We start from the raw sequence: 17,651 nt of genomic DNA, 5'->3' as shown, positions 1-17,651 counted from the left end.
GAGCGGAGCGGGGGCGGGCCGGGGCGGGGACAGCGCCCGGGCGGAGCGGGGCTCAGAGGCGCCGAGCACAGCCCTGCACGGCAGAGCCGCGGCGGAGCGCGGAGCGGCGGCAGCACCGCCAGGCAGCGGGTGGGGCGACGGCGGCGGGAGTGCCGGTGAGTGCGCCCGTCACTTCGCGGGGCTGTGTGACTAAATAAACCGCTCGGCTCCGGCTTATTTCTTACACCGAGCGGAGCTCCGTGCCGGAGTAGTGGCGGTGCGGAGGAGCCGCTGTCCGTGCGGGGGTCGCCGGCGTTCCCTCAGCGCCTGAGGGAGGTGGGGACGGGCTGCGCCCGCTGCGGCGGGAGAGGAGGCGTTCGGGTTCAGAGCTGCTTCTCCGATGTGGGATAACCGGGGGGAGGCTGCAGACAAGCCCAGAAGCCGCTCAGGTGCTCGCTCGGCTCCTGCGGGCGGCCAGCGGAGGGACGCGCTCTCTCTCCGGCGCCGCGGAGCTGAGGCGCCCTCAGCCCGCGCCCCGGCGGGAGCGCTTCAGCCGGAGTTGTGCTCAGGTGAAGAAAGTGTGGCGGTGCCGTGCCCCAGAACCGGCCCGCGGGTCCCTGCAGCTGTTCCGGCTGTTCCCAGCCCGCAGCTGGGCTTCCAGAGCCCGCCTGTGAGGGGCTTCTCCCGCCTGTGGCAGCCCCGTCCTGGCCGCTCGCTCAGCGCGCCGCAGACCGTGTGTGCGCCCCGAGTGCTGGCCCTTAATAAAACTAAACTTGTGCATTATTTGCCGAGGTGATTCTGCTCCTAGTAAGCTTTGAGGTTTGAAGTTTCGAATTACACTGCAGGAAGAGCTCAGTGATTAAAATTTAATATTAATGTTCAAGCATCGACTCAGTTCTAGGTTCTATTTAGCGTTTCAGACGTGTCGCTGTTAACGCTCACTCTTTTAAAATGCTGATCGCTTTTACCTAGTGTTAAGGCACACGGATTCCCCATCGTGAACATGAAAATGAACAGCTAAAGCATTAAACTTGTCAGGCATTGGCTGTAACTTCTTGCAGTGCTGGAGGTAAGGTGGGAAGAGTTGGATGCCTGTGGGAGCAGAGGGACGATGGGCAGGTGTCCGTGGGTGTTACCCATCCACATCTCCTCCTTAGGGGTGAGCAAGGGCACTGAGTGGGGGAAAAACAGGAAAAAATGCACCTGGATTGTTACACTTTATTACACATGTGAATTTTCTCCTTTCCGCACCACCTTGTTTTGTTATAATCAGATCGATGGATGATCTCTCACATATCAAATGCTCTACGCATCCTGGATTAAAGGGCTGCTTAAAACGTGCATAATGTGCATGAATTTTGTGCTCTTAATCACCTTTGAGCTAAGATTCTTCAATTTTCCCCTCATTTTTGATGTGATCTGGTGATTTAGTCTAATGGAAAATTACGCCCTTCTGTGTAGGAGAGAGGTGTTTACCAAAATGTTGTAGCATAGATTGAGCCAAGTGTCCGTTTAGTGGTATTTTATCCTTTCAGTGAAATGAGTAAATAAAGCTACAAAGCTGTAGTTGTAGAGCTGCTAAAACTTAAGATTGTTACCTCTTCCATCAATTTTGTGCTACTTTTCCAGATTCTGTCAGGTCTTGGTTGGAGTTTTTGGGGTTGGACCAGATTCACACTTTGTTATTTTACATCCATTGTATTTTTTAGAATTACTCTGGATTGGTTGAGTGTGATGAGGAATAATTGCCAAGGGAAGAGAGGGAGCAAGAATAATTGATTTTTTTTTTTTTAATTTTTTTAAATTTTTAAGGTGTGGGTGGTCTAAAGAATTACACAGGGCAGCCTGAGATGTAATACAATGTGAAGGCTTTGTGGCAGTGTAAAGTTTCCTGTTAAAGGCAGTCATGAGTTCCAAAATTTGACCTCATGAGACTGTCTATCCTGTGTTTTCACATCCTCTAGTCCAATTTGAGTTGGGATTTTTAAATTTGCTTTGAGTTTGTCTTTTCATCTGCCATTGTCAGAGATTTGCTCACATGTAGATGAAAGTTATTCATGAACGTGTCAGTCATCTCCTTTCATATTCAGGGGTGAACAGTTCTAGGAACACTATTGTTGTAATAACTCTCTTGAAATTTATTTTGTTGATGTAAATGTTGTATTTATGTGGAGCTTGGTTCAGTTTATAACCTGGTGTATCACAACACGTAGCAATGAAAATAGGTTAGTGCTGGTAGAATTCTTCACAGCAGGATCTGACTACTCCCTGCTCCTTAAAGGCTTTTTCAACTAATGTTTTACTTCTCAAAATTTCAAATTTGTTTTTTTTTGGGCTGATCATAATCAGTGAAGACACATTGTTGGCATGCCTGAATACCTTTTAAAATAATTTCTAGCAATTTGTGTTCTGTGTGGGCAATACATTATTCTGTCTGTGTAAAGCACAAGCTGAATTAATATAGGGTACATCTGTCCTGTACTCAGTTTTCAGGCTGTCATTATCAGAATTAAGCTATGTGTTCAAAATAACGTTAAAAGTTGGTGTATAAGCATGGTTTTCAAAGTTAATGTTTGGTTTTCTTTATTTTATATACACTTGCATATCCCTGATACACTATAATGGGCAGATGGTAGGGAAAGATGTCTGTATAGTCAGCTGTAATTAGTGATAAATGTGTCTTCATGCATATATACATACTTTGTATGTATGAAAAAACAGTAGTTAAATTTGGAAATCCCTTTGAAAATTTTGGGTTTAATTTGTGCCTTCCCAGCATGGGCTTGTGAACTGGATGACTAAACATTAGCAGAACTTAGAGGTGGGGGAAATAACATACCATGTATTCCTGCAGGAGGAAAAGAAATACTTTCTGAGTCTTGAATTATTGAATTGACAGAAGGATACATTTTCTGTAAATGTGAAATTTCTTTGTGAAATAGTCCTGGACATAAAGCTGTAGCCACTTCAAGACAAAAGAATGAATCCCATGGTTCAGTAATAGCGGTGAAGTTTTTGGTACTTATTTTCCCTCTGTACTTGGCATTTAAAGCAGTATGAAATGACAGGGATGTATGGATGCATTGATCCCATTAAGAATGTGTTTATTTATGGTGTAAATACCTTAGTGCAGTCACTAGGAAGGTTATGTTGGAGAAGGTCTGTAGCTCTAAAGTAATGTGAGGATAGTTCCTTGCCTGCTTGTGGCTTGGTAGCTCTCAGTAGCATCTCGTTTGGTGGCCTTAATGAAGTATCTGTGATAAAGAATTGTTCTTATGTGGTGTGATTAAAATATCAGCTCTAAGGTCGTGTTCTGGTTTGTTTAATACACTTCAAAGCTAATGATTATGAGAACTGCAGACCGTGGCTAATGGGATAAAAGCTGCGTGAGTTATCCATGTCCTTTTTGGGCTTTTAGAGTCATTGCAGAGCAGCTGTAGCTGTGAGATGGGAAAAGAGGAAATTTCTTATTCATACAAGCTAATGAGTTAAATGTGTGTATGGCTTTTGGGTTAATGAGATTTGACCTCGTGTGTTGTAAAGGATTTTTGGTTTAGTTCAGTGTTTAAGTGTTATGATAATTCTTGAGAAATATTTTTGCAGACCTTGAGACTCTTCTTTCAGGAAGAATCAATAATGACAAGTAATTTACTGTCTAGAAGAAGAAAGTTAAAACAATGTGGTTGTATTTAGTTTTAACCAACTAGCTTCCAATTTATAGGCTGTCTTTGCACTAATTTATGTACTTTGTGTACTTCAGCCCTGAAGTCTTTCATCATTAGAGCTAAAGAAATAATTGCTTAATAATGCTCTCTGTTCCTACTCTGCTGTGTGAGTCTGACAGTTCCAACCCCGTGATGGCTTGACGGGCCTAATGGACAATCTGCTGCTTCTAGAAAGATCTATTCTGTCTGAATCAAAACTGAAGCTGTGCCATATGTGCAGGGGGATGTCAGATGTACAAACCAAGCGCTTGTTAGCCAGCAGTGATCTCCCCAGACCCTGGAAGAGCTGCAGTTCCAGTGCTTTTCTCTTTCCCTCTATTTTTGTCATGCATGTTTCTGTGTGCGCAGTAGGTTTTGGGGGGGGGGGTGGGGATTTCCTCATCTTGGAGAGAGAACTCTCATTTTCTTTTTAACTTTTCTGTACAACACACTGAAAGCTTTGTTTTGCTTTTGTAGTTCTGAGAATTCTCCTCAGATACCATGGAAAGCAAAGGCTTTAATTCCCTTTGCAGTAAGACAAACTGCCCTATGCTCACCAGTTGCATTTTGCATCTGATACTGAGCAGCAATGCCATCCCAGCCTTGATTCTCCTGTGCAAGTTTGGAGTGAGCTGGAGGACTTGGACATCTACTTTTCACTGTGATTTTTTTAACTGCCCTTGGCATGTCAAGGTAGTGTTAAGAGCGTGGGTACTTTGCCAAAGACAGGCTGTCGGAACTCCTCAGCATCACTCAGCCACTGGAGATTGCCTCCTTCCCTGGCAGAGCAGCAAAGTGCCAGGGTTTGGGGACTGCCTCCATGTCTGAGGTGATGTTTGCTGCCCTAGTTTTCCCCATACATCTCAGTTATATAAGCTGGAGTTGGAAAGAAAGGTCTAAAGATTTAAGACATCATTTTTTAATTGGTACACCAAAACTGCCCTTTTCCAATGCTTTTTTTTCTCCACGTTTAAATTAAAGCAGCTCCTGGAGCATTTAATGACTGTGTACTTCAACAGCAATTGGAGTTCACTGAAGCAACTCATGTTTTCACTCTCAGATATCTTCTTCTCAAAAGAAGCATTTGCTCCAGTTTCTAAACTATTTAAAGCAATTAATCAAAACCTAAGACGACAGGAACAGCTTCTGTAATATCAGGTCTTTAACTCGAGATGAGGTTGATGCAAAGGGAAAGTGCCCAAGTCCCCACAAGTGTGTGTAAAGCCTGTAGGTGAATGATGACCTTTTCATCTGCTAAGAGATATGAGAAGTGGGAGGAAGAAGACAGGGGAACCGAGTTATTTTTACTGTAAATATGTCAGTTTATTGACTTGTTAATTTCAGATTTATTCAAAAAAGCAGGAGGAGGAAACACTAATGTCTGCCAAAAACAAAGTAATTAGTGGGAGTTGAAAGATGTCTAATGACTCTTACAAGTACTCAAGAGGAATAAGCTAGTCTCTTATTAAACTGGATATGGACTTTTAAAACACTGTAGTAATTCTATTTTATTTTTAAAATGTGCAATTGCATATGGTAAATAAAACCTCTTTATTCAAGTAACACTGTTTATTCACAGTAACATTACAGGCAGAACGTAGAGTTTTGATTAAAAAAAAAATTAAAAAACTGGAGCTGACTCCACATTTCTAAAATAAGGTTTCAGATAACACTTGACAAAGATGATGTTTGAGTTGAAGACGAGAGAAGAGTTTTAGATTAATGCTTAATATGCCTACTACACTTTCTTGGTCTAGAGTGACAAACCAGATCTTGTTTCATGACTTCATGTGCTATGGAGCAGCTTCTTTTTTCTGTGCCAAGGGACTCTGGCTGTGATTAGTCCAGTCACAGGATTCACCAACACATCTGCTCTCCTGGTTCTGTCTATCCAAGGGAGCTGTTGGTGGAGATCTGTGGTTTGGGGAAGCTGGGAAAAAGAGGACAGCCGGGTCTGAGAATCTGAAGAGATACAAGCCAAGGGTTAGGAGGAGCAGCCATCCAGCAGTTGGAAATGAAACCTGGGAGATGCAGAGCTGAACCCTTGAATTCAGCACTGCTCTGGTCTGTGGTTGCTGTGATCTCATTTCCATCCTGCAGTAATGCTGACTTAAGTGTGACAGATAGGGATTATATGTTGTCCCCAGCTGGAAATAGTGAAAGTCTGGGAGGGCTCTTTTGCCTTTGCCTCTGGTCATTCCTCTGCATCTGAGCTGGGCCTTTCCTCTCAATCCTCTTGGCCTGCTTTATCTGCCTCCCTCCATGCCCACGCCTGTCCACAGGGATCTCCCTTTCCATACTCTGCTTTCCTCTGCTGTGCCCACAGTGCTCTGTGCTTCTGCAGAGTGTGCTCACAAATCTCTGCTTCTTTTAACCTCTAAGGCTCCTGTCTTCTGCCACCGCTGCAAGGACGCAGAATTGTGTTTGTGGTGCTTTGTAGCTGTAATCACTCATGTTCTTCCTGGAGTCCTGTGCTGTGCGTGCCTGCCTGCAGCTCCCCACCTCACTGTCACCTGTGTGGCCACTGCAGGCACCAGCTGTGCTCTGAGTTGGCTGCAGGACAGCACCTTGGATTAGTCCTCCCCACATCTCTGAGGCACAGGGAATGTCCTGGTGTCACCAAACCCCACGGGGATTTCGGAGCTTTTGGAGTCTCCACTTGCTCAGAAGCTACTTGGCATCATCTGTAGCTGACAGTTCCCATCTGCTCTTCCTACCATGCCTCTGTTAAAATACTAAAGAAAGCAGGATATTAGATATATGAGAAGATACCAAGGAAAACAAATATTAGAAAAAAAAGCGAGCAGAAATATTTAATTACAGGGGATGTGGAGCAGCAGGGCATATAAGATACCCATGACAGTGAGTAAGAATCAAATTGACTGTAAGTAGATCTATTTTGAGGGGATGATATGCATGAAGCAAAAAATGCCATTAGTAGTTTATCATATAGAAATGTGAGGGAGGAAAATGTGCATGCAATATTAAAACACAGTGCACTTGTGGATTTGACATAACACATAGCAGGTCCCCATATATGAAGTGACAGCAAAATACCCTTTGGCTGCAAGGGGACAAGCTTTCACTCAGTCACGATGCAAACAAGTTCTTGAAGTGATGGAAGCATATTTCCCAAGAAGAACACAAGGACATCTCATATTTGGAAGGGGAGAAAAGCAGCAGAAATTCAAATCTGCGTCTAAGAATTGTTACAAGGAGCTGGGTCTCATAAGGATCTTTGTTACCTTTTGTGAAAGCCCTATGGAGACAGGTATGAAAATGTGTTCCCACTATTTGTCATCTCAGCATTGGTAGAGACTAATTAAATTGATTTACACCATCCTTTCCTAATCCTTATCCATGTAACTATCCTATCCTGGAGTTATTACTTAATTCCTTAGGAATTGTAGGGCTTTGGAAGAATCCCTGGAAATATTGCTGAAGCACTGAGACAGCGAGGACAAAATTAACTTTTTGCTTTCAAAGGCTCTAGGATTTTCCCAGGAGCTCAGAGAAGGTAACACCAATGGATTGGATAGTTTTAAGGGAAGAAGGGGAAAAACTTCCTTGTTTTTACATCTTTTGGTAGTGGACAAGTCACTTAATCTTTATTTAACCTACGTTTTTCCTGTATAAAATGAAAACAGACTCTTCCTACTCATAAAAGCTGTGAATGGCTGTGAAGCATCTGGGGTTAATTTGTTACAGGTAAAGGCCTATTTGACTGTGATTAATACTTCTAACAGCCTCAGTCTGTATAAGCCATGTAAGCAACTAGCTGGGCGTATCATTCATCAGCCATGGTGATCTTTGCTGGCTCACAGCAGCTTGCTATAGATTTTTAGAGACACTGGATCGTTCCTATTATTTACTTGAAGGATAAATTGCAACATTTATCATGGCATTCCCATTTTTATTTTGTAAATCTTTCAATAACATGATTGAAGAACACTTTGAAAGCCAATAAGTGCAGATCCCAGATATTGTTGGAATTGTAAGGGTATTTTGCACCATCCTGATCAAAGTAACAAATAGCATCAATGGACTGGCACAACACATAAATGTTTTGTGTTTTCAAAGAGGCCATTAGAACACAGCATTCATTTGGAAAATATTTGGAATAATAACCTATCATTCACTCATAGAAAATTTCAGTGTTGAGTTGCATTTCAGTGTTGAGTTGCATTTCAGTCAAGAAAATACTTGATATCCTTTAGAAACAAGAAACTGTGCCATCACTGAAGCCTTGCAAGGTTGTGCCGGGGCAGGAAGCAGCATATTAATGTGAAATTTCCATCTTTTTCACGCTTAAGTGGAGCAGATCTGAAGTCAGTTCATTCAACAAAATGGCAATTTGGATCTATTTTACAGAGCTCACTTGAGGCAATGTGCTCTTGCAAGTTCACTTTAAATATGGATTCTGAAACTATGGAAGATTTTTGCATATTTCAATTACCATTAGTTCTGTTTGCTCACATTTTACCTGGTTGACTAGAGAAATAAAGTTTTCCAGGGTATCTTTTGGCATATACAAAATCTAGTTAATTAAGACATGCTATACTTTCTCCCCAGAGTCAAAGTATAATGTTCAGCTGGCCGACTTGCATGAATAATCCATCACTGTGAATCATTAATTTAGAAGACAAGCTATGGTAATTGATGTCTTTATGCAAGCTATGGAAATGCTTAGGGAAATTGCTTATTTTTTTCTTGTTAGTTCCTTTCTTTTTTTTTTTTCCATTTGCTTTGGAATATTTCTAGGCCTGAGTAATGTGGATTCTGAAATGGATTCACCTGAGATTAAAGTTCCTGTGGGGATGGGATCTTTTTCTTGGGTTACAGTAAAAGTCTGAATATTTTTCATCTGAAAAACTCTTAAAATCATAAGACTTGACCTTATGCTAATCTTGTGTGCATACATTGGATGAACCACTTTAAGTTCTGGAAGTTTCTAGAAAAAGGACCTGGCATGGTGGTCTTAGCAGGCTTGCTTTTTGGCTTTAATGTGGTAAAAATGCCTTTAAAAATTCTTAAAAATTCATAATTTGCTAATGCAAGCAGGGATTTCAAGCACTACCGAGTAAGTTGGTATTTAGACCTTTCTGTGTTATCCTGAGTTGCCAGCATGTTTTTGTAGCAAACTAGGCATATAAAAGGCTGCTGATGTGTATATTTTGTTGGAATATATATGTATATATGTATATTTGAAGGTAATTTACCATATAATTCATAAAGCTCACCTATATATTACATTATACTGGAACCATTATGTCTCAGTGGCATGAAAATTTACTCATTTTGTTTCCTTTCTGGGAATCTCTTCACTTTCACTCCTAATTGAAATATGAGGGTTTGCTACCACTTTACAATTATTTTGTCTGTCTTCAGAACAAGGAAGAGGCAGTTGGTTGGTATTGAATTGGAGCCAACAGCTTGGTGGCATTTCAAAAGTGGGATATCAATAACCCATATATGACTTAAAGCATATATATATTATATAATAATGTCATACATGCCAAATATTATGAAGTCTATCCATTGATACTAATGGGATTTGGACTATGACTACATACTACTATGATGGTTTTTATTCCATAGAGGAAACTTCCTAAATATTTCTTGTGTGTTCTATAGCTGAAATGCAAAGTGGACCATTTCTACAGATAGATTTTAAAATGTAACAATTCTGAAAATGAGCAGGCAGGCTTATTCTGTGTTTTTTTTTTTTGTTTTTTTTTTTACCCTTGAATATTTATTTCCCATTTAGGCATCAAACTAGAGGCTTATTTGATCTCATGTGCTTGGCTGCTCCTGTTGTTTCCAGCTGAGCCCTGATCTGCTGCAGTTTGAGAAATCCAGCCCTGAATTTTGACATTTTACACAGGAGCAAAAAGAGAACATGTTCCAAATAAATTCGCATTTGTGCTGAATTCAAATAGGTTTTGCTGTTTGGGTTCAGTTTCATAAGGTAGGAGAGGTGAAATGCTGCTGATAGCTGCAGTTATTGAAAAATGGTAATCACAACTTTCATAAAGTGAGATAAGCCATGTTTATTAATGCTTTTTGTGGACATAGAGTGACTTGGCCCTGGGACATTAAATGCCTAAATGGGTTGTGTAATTAGCTTTTTCCACTTATGGATCAAGCAGCTAAACACACAACATTTTCTGAGCAGCTCAAATTATTTTTGTCGTGTTAGTTTAAGCCAAGGAAAAACAATTCTAATTTTTCAGGTTTTTTAAATAAAATCAGAGCTGCACAGTGAACAGAACTGGGGTGCTGAGGAGGTTTCTATGCCAGCCATAAAACTCAAACCAGGGATGACTTCTGCATTCCCATCTCTGACACAGAACAGAAACTTGAACCATACTGGCCTGCTTTGGCAAAGAATTCCAAAATCATTGAACCAAAACCATGGCATGTAGTGGCTATGGGTAGAGACCTCCCCAGGCAACCTTTTCCAGAGCTTTCTTGTGTTTGCCAGCAAAAATCTATTGTTTAAGTTGAGCCTGATGTTTTCTTACTACAGTTTGAAACTCAGTTTGTCCCATCCACTGTGCATACACAATCAGAACAATATTTTAATGCCTTTTTTCTTCTCCTTCCATGATTGATATCAAAGAGAGGAACTGAAATAAAACATCCCCAAACTGGCCAAGTTTGAGCTTTTAAATCCATATTAATTTCATACTTGGCTACATCAACTGGCATCATTGTTAGTCCAATTAAAAAATAAACACCCGCCCTAAAGAATTTGCAGCCAGGCTGTGTCTCACTCAGTCCTAGGGGAATACTCCTGGTTTTTGAAAGGCACTGCTTGAGTGCCTGCCAAATGTAAGCTTTCTTCCCCACAGTAACCACCTTGACCTCTTTGACAGTATCATAAACCAAATAAATACACAGCAAAATCCCCAGTTTCATCAGGACATTACAGGGGAAGATTTCAAGTCTGGATTTCTGGATAAAGTAATCTCAGCAGTTCCTGGAGGGAGTGAATGGGGAGTTGCCACTGTCAAATAGGAGGTAAATATTTCTCTCCCTGAAGCCGTTCAGGAAAAAGACCTCTGAAAATTTGAACAACCTGAGGACTTTGAGGTAGTTAAGCTCTAATTTTGTAGTGTCATGGTTTGACTCTTTCTGTATAAGACAGGTTAAACAAGTAGGACCTTTAAAATGAGAAGAAGGAAATGTTTGTTTAATAAGGCCCCAGTAAAGATTTTTTCCCTAACGCAAACTCGCTGAATGGGAGTGAAAAAGTGTCTGAGGTTAGGGATCAGCTGTGACCATTCAGGCTTGTAATTACAGCTGTGATAAGTGTGTTTTCAAGTCTTGCTGTACTAAGAGTTTTCTTAATCCATTATTTTACTAGGCCTTTCATTGCATCTCCTAGTACATTGTTACAATTCCTGAAAACTTCTGAATCATGGGAAAACAAGTGTTAGGCTATTAATTTCTGGCTCTATAGAGACATAAACTTGAGTCTTGCCTGGGCAAGTGCATGGCCGTGTCTGACATCACTAATATTGTATTTGGGAGCCACAGTAAGCACACAAATATTGCAGCTCTGTGTGGTGAGGACTGGACTGTTTAAAGTCAAGTTTTTTAATGTAGCATTGTGGGGAAAAGTGTAGTGAACTTGTGGTCCATTATTAGTAGCCTTGGTTACTGTGGGCTTTGGGAGCTGGAAAACAGAGGTCTCCTGGCAAAGGCTGGATGTCTTCTGCTCTGGGCTTCCCTATATTTTTATGGAAACAAGCACTGATGTCTCAGCTGGTTGCTCTTTAAGTGCAGAAATTCACGTTTCTGAATGTCCCACAGGTTTGGACACTTGATCCAGTGGAGCTGCTGTCACCTCTACACAGGCACCTTACTGCTTCAAACAACAAATCTCAGTGTTGCTCTTCACTTCCAGGTAGTATGGTTCTGTATATTCTGCCATGGCTGAATTTGAACAAAGAAGAAATAAAGCTAGAAGTAATTTTAGGTGGATGATATCATGCTCTGAAGTGGGCCAGCTGTAATTTTGGTGTCTCATGTGTCCCAATGATAAACTTTGATGAGACAGAGGTGGCTGAGCTGCAGAACCCACAAGGTGCACAGCTGATCTTTGTGTGCTGCCTGAAGGATTGGCGGAGTCTGGGTGCAGTGAGAGATGAGCTGTTGCCCATTTACACCTGGGGGTGTATTTGGATCCTGTGCAATAGCTGTCCTGTGGTGACTAACTAAAAAAATGTGTGTAATTTGGGCGCTGCTTCTCATCCAGCTGCACCAGCTCCAGGAGGTCTGTGTGCCTAATGAGTTTGCTGCTAAGACAGATTGAGTGAAAATTAAAATATTTTTTCTTCTGTGACTATATTGATGGAACTGTTTGGCACAGACTGGGTCTGAATTCCTTGCTTTGAGGTGCAGCTGTCCACCTTGCCTCTTTGACAACTTAATTTAGATATAAAAACCGGATAACCCATCTGAAGCTTGAAAAGTGGAATCTTATATATAGGCACAAGAATTCAGGTTAACCTACTTAGTTTTGAAAGCCACTGTAATTAAAAAGATTAACCTAATTTTAAATAAGGGTGTATGTTACCGACCAATGGAAAATACTGGACGCACATGAATCATAGCTTGTCATACAAAAATTGGGAGTAGTGGCACAGTCTTGTAGCAAAAGGTAGAATTAATATTAACTTGCCATAAGAAGACAGCTGAGACTTACTGGAAAACAGACAGTTTGTTTTGGGGAGGGAAAACAACGAGGTTTCAACCTCAGTTGAAACCTTCAGTTTTCATTCTGGGTGTTAGAAATTACTTGATTCCTTTCTTTAAGGTATTGGAGTTTTCGAATGATAAAAATCTTAAAAGAAAACAAAACCAAAAGCAAACCACCCAACCAAAAATACCCCCAGACATCCTCTGCACAGCACGAGCGTGTTCCTGGAGCCTCAGGGAGGGTGTGTAGATGTGAGCCAGCAGAGCACAGCACGAGTGGTCTGTTCCTCCAGTGCTTTGTGATTGCTCTTGTTCATGGGAATTGCTGCAGCATTTACAGTCAGGTCTAACGTGATGCAAACTCCTCTGTGTGGGAGAATAAGCAAGATTAAGACAAATTCAGCTCCCTCCATGTGGTGTTTAAATGGCTCATCATGGAGTGGGTACTTGGAACAGCGTCAGTTCCCATAAACACAAACCAATGAGGCTTGAACAGTGAGCACAGAAGTGAGCTCCAAGGCCAGATTCCACCTTCCAGGCACAGCTTGAGTTTTGGACTCTGAACTGAGCTTTTGTCCATGGTGAGCCAAGAGTGATGTTTCAATAGCCACAAGGCTCCAAGGCCGGGATAAATTAAACTATCAGAATAACAAGCAAATATTTTATTCCCCCCCCCGTAAAACAAGGCTTGTTTTTTGCCTCTGACTGAAAAAACCTCTTTGGTCGTTGTGTGTCTTCTGTTCTGGATAAGATGCTTGAACAGCAGGAGGTAGTTTTTCCTCGCTGCCTCTCTGTTTCTAACTTTCCAGTTTATCCCTTAAAGCTGCTGTTGTTCCAGATATTCTCTACGAACAATTCAGAAACACATGCAGGGCACCAAGCTTACGTCTTGTTTTCATGGCCTGCCAGCTCTCCCACTTGGAACAGCATGAGGCTGCTACTGTCCCATTTGTTGGATTTTGTTTGTTTTTCTTCCCTTGACTTGGTAAATTCATGGATGCTTGTGAAGAAACAAGGACATGAATGATGATGTGGAGATAAAAGCATGAGGATTTTAGTGGCGATTCTGTCCACTGTGCTGTGCTGGGTGGTTCATTCCTCCTGGCTTGTCTGTGTTGGTGTCTGGAGTCTTGTCTGTAAAGGGGCAGATATCCTGGTTGCTTGCTTTCCTAAGATATTTGCAGAGCTGCTCTCAAGTGCAAGTAATTTAAAACCAGACTTGTGGAGTTGTAGAAGCCATGGAGATAAGAGACAATTGAAAATATTTGAGAATATATGAAAAATACCAGCAAAGTAAATAGCAGTGATGCTGAGGCCTGAGAGGCAAGAATTGGAACTGGCCTTAGGGTAGGAGCAAAGAGGAGTTTAATTCTCTTCTCCTTGTGGAATTCCCATGCTTCTCACTCCTTTGGGAAGATCAGCGATCAACGTCCTTCAAATCAAAAAGAAATTCTTATGGAATGCCTTATTGGAGGTTTTCCACTTGTTTTCCTTGTTTTTCCACTGTGAATAATACAGAGTGAAAAAATCCTGCTACTGGCTGAATTTGGCATCGAGATTATTCTGTAGTTTTTAGAAAAAATAGTCTGTACTTTGTAACAGATGTTATTCTGCTATGTTAGAGAAATATTTGGAGAGGCTTAAAGCTAAATTTTTCCCTCAGTTACTGATTTTGCTGAAATGTCCTTGCTCAGTGACTCCATTCTTCTGGTTCAGAACTGAACCCCCCGGGCGACTTTTATTTCTCACCCTTTTGTCTCTGCAGACTTGGTGCTAGACCAGCTTTTGAGACGTTTTTCATTCTCATTTGGTGCCTCAGCCATGGCTCTGCTGGGCAGGCTGGGTGCACTTGCCAGGACAGCTCTCTCAGCTGGTTTTAAACCTGGGCTTTCCTAGGCCATGCCTGGCTCCTGGCTGTGCCAGGACAGCTCTCTCAGCTGGTTTTAAACCTGGGCTTTCCTAGGCCCTGCCTGGCTCCTGGCTGTGCCAGGACAGCTCTCTCAGCTGGTGGCCGTGTCCTGGGCGCTGATGCCGGCAGCTCTGGGGTGCTCAGCACTGAGCTGGTGCTGCTGTGAGCACTGAGGCTGTCAGGACAGGCTCTCTGAGGTGTGCAGCTGCTCTCAGGAGTGATTGGGACTGGCTGGAAGCTCTGCAGTGGCTGCTGCAATCCTGAGTTTTCCGTGGAGAAAGGGACCAAGCGTTGGAGGAACGGTGTCCATGCATTATATACAGCCTGGTAATGACGAATTGCTGCTGGTAATTAATCAGGGTATAACATCTACTTTGAATGCTGGGGTTAATTGTTTGTTTTTTCTTTTTCTCTAAAGCAATCTCTGTCTTATTACTGTACTGTAAGAAAGTAATTCTGATCTCAGAAGTGTTAACAGAAGTGAATAATAACTCTCCTGGCAAGAGGGACGTTACCTAAATGTAAATGGAGCCCAGTGTTGATTGCAAGGCTGAAGTCAATATTATTTTGTAGGAAAACAAGCTGGTTTGTATGTCATGCTTGCTTTCAGTTCATGCACTGACAGACTTCTCTTCTGAAATCCTGATGCATTTTAATTAACTTTCTTCATCATCTTGACACAGCTATACCATAGCCTGATCCCTTTTCTTCTGAAGCCCTTGTGAAGGGAGATGGGAAAGGTATGGAAGAATTAACTTCTATTTTGGTCTTTTGAAATGGTGTTTCGCACCATATACTTTTTCTATTTAGTTATTCTGGGATGATTTAAAGATTGTCATTGTACATTGTGTTTTGTTAAGGATATTTGAAAACTTTCCTAAGCTGGATCATGGGCTTTTAAAAGACATTCAGCAAAGAATCCTCGAGAGATGCACAATTTCTGGGTACTTCTCATGCAGTTTTTCCTATTCCTATGACCCTAAGTAGTGAAGGGTTCCTGTTCTGTTTTTTTGTTTCTCCTTAATTAGTTGTGTCTTTTAGTCCTCCTACTTTGGAAGGTTTAAAATTGGCTGTGAGAGCTTGTATAATGTCAGGCAAAGTACACAGACTAATGAGTGACTTTATGTATAAATAGGGAGTTGCAAGAAGAATGCTTGAAACACTGTATTCCAAACTCACTTGCTGTAAATGCTTCCACAGGATATATTATTAATATATTTTGGTGCTGCTGAAACTGTAATATCATCATGCATTACAGCAATATCTGTGACATAAGTGACAGCTTTCATCACTTATAAAACTACACTCCAGTACATGCAGGAATCTCGCCTTTAGACTCCAACTGCAGTGATTGCATCTGGCAGTTGCATATGGTGAAACTTAGCTACTGCCCTTTTAATTAAATTATTGTGGGAGCTTGCTACTGGGAGCTTCATGATCAACTGAGTTTCACTGGGAAATAACAGAAATGGGACTTACTGTAAGTAAGGAAATTTCTGATATGTGCAAGGCAGGCAAGAAGTTGTTCTTGTGTCTAAAATAACTGATTGCAGTGTTCTATCTATGCTGCTTCTGATGGAAAGGGACTATTACAGAATTACATCTCACCCTTCCTTTTCCAGATAGCCTAAGGAAAACTGAGGGAGGAAAAGGAATGCTGCTGTCTCATTTGGGGTATCTTCCCTAGATGGTCGCACCCTGAGTGGAGCACTGCATTGGCCTTTTCACTGAAAAGTCATTGCAGAGGTAGAAAGTGTCAGAATTGGTTCTTGAGAGCCTCTGAGACCCAACCCCCCTCCTGTGTCTGAGCATTGTCCCTCCTTCCACAGCAGTCAGGGCAACATCTCCACCAGCAGACCAATTCCTACAGGAGAGACTCATTCAGAGAGCTGTGCAGGGCTGGCGGCCTCACTGGGACAGGAATGGATGGCAAAAGCCACCAAAACCAAACAGTCTGTGCCTAAGATGTTTCTGTGGAACTTGCCAGGTAGAACCCCCCATTTTGGTCTGCCTGTCTACATAGCAGATCCTGTGTAGTATTTCAGTCCCAAGCCTTGAAGCTCTCCCCAGGCCGACTGTGTTGACTTCCTCAGATGAGCCACAGGCACACCCCCAAGTTCTGAACCTTTCAGAATCCCTAAGTTCCATAATGCTTCAGATTTTCTCCTTCACAGAACTTGTGGGTTTTGTGTTTTCTTATTTATAGCTCTTACTTTGTGGGGCACACTGGAGCTGTCAAAAATAAGGCACTCTGCCAAAGTATTTCTAAAAATTTGTTTCTCCTAGACAGAAGAAACAAACAGAGAAATTGCATCTGAGTCTTCCCAATTGCAGGCCTTACAGCAGTAGATTCAGAAACAAGACCACCTTTTTTAATTGTCTAGACATGTATTTAGATGTTCGCTTTAGGCTATTCAAATTTAAGTATTTTGGACATGGCTTCTCAGCATCTCTTTTTATTTTTTAATTGGAGCTGAGGGAATACGCTTGAGGAAGCGCAATTAAGACAACTTTGGGTTGCATAATTGCCTCAGCAGGTTAGTGACTCAGTGCCAAGCTCCATGAAAGTTTAAAAACATTTGGGATTCAATGGAAAAAAATGTCAATATGAAAATTTCCAGTGTACCATTTGCCTTTCAGGTTTTCTCAATGCTCTTGGTGCCATGGGGTCATTTAAAAAAAACAGAAATGAAGAATCCTGAAGGGCATGACTTGGCTGTGTGTTGGAGAGCAGGGTTTTAGTGTGGTCCAGACACTTCCTGTGGAATGAGTCTTCCTTGTGTTAGTCACTCTATACTGGAGACTTAAATTCCCCACTATTTCCTATATCACCATTGTGCTGCTCTCTAATGAAATTAACCTCAAGGATTCCTTCTCCAGAAGGCAATGGCACCATAATTGACAGATGGTGATAAAATCTCTTAACTTATTAATAAGTGTTTGTGCAGATTGAGATACAGATGTCATTGCATTGAGCCAAACTGATTCCAACAAGTTCAGTGGTTCCACATGTGTCTGTAGAGTCTCTGCTTGACAAGGTCAGCTGCTCACACAGGCTAAGGGTAAACATTTTTTTAGGGATAAACATTTTTTGCAGTGCAGAAGATGTTAAGTACATGCCCTAACATGAAGGAGCTGCCTTGCTGGCTAAAGGGAGCACATGTCATAGTGCAATCACACAGGGATGTGCCTGCCTGCTGCCCAAGGGATGTGGAGTTTCCCAGGGCTGTCACCACTGCCAGGGACTGTACTACAAATACCCAAAGTACTTTGGAGATCCCTTCATGTGCTGCTTGCACTGTCCTCGATAGCTGTGGCTTAAAACATTTAATGGGCATTTAGTTCTTTTCCCA

The 17,651-nt window shown here is 41.8% G+C and overlaps 1 protein-coding gene across 2 annotated transcripts in view; it reads left to right on the top strand.

Moving 5' to 3' along the window:
- Positions 1-19: 19 nt before the first annotated feature.
- The window catches only part of SERPINI1 (serpin family I member 1), a 44,511-nt gene continuing 26,879 nt past the window's right edge, over positions 20-17,651 (top strand). The window contains exons 1-2 of one of the 2 annotated variants that reach the window (XM_058843707.1): positions 29-155; positions 11,502-11,595. The gene's annotated coding sequence lies outside the window, so the exon portion shown is untranslated. Of the gene's footprint in view, positions 156-11,501; positions 11,596-17,651 lie in introns of both variants that reach the window. The other variant, XM_058843706.1, reaches the window with a different exon arrangement.

The sequence above is a fragment of the Poecile atricapillus genome, chromosome 8 (genome assembly GCF_030490865.1).
Source record: "Poecile atricapillus isolate bPoeAtr1 chromosome 8, bPoeAtr1.hap1, whole genome shotgun sequence".
In the NCBI taxonomy this organism is placed as follows: Eukaryota; Metazoa; Chordata; class Aves; order Passeriformes; family Paridae; genus Poecile; species Poecile atricapillus.
This window is presented reverse-complemented; position numbering and strand designations above follow the sequence as displayed.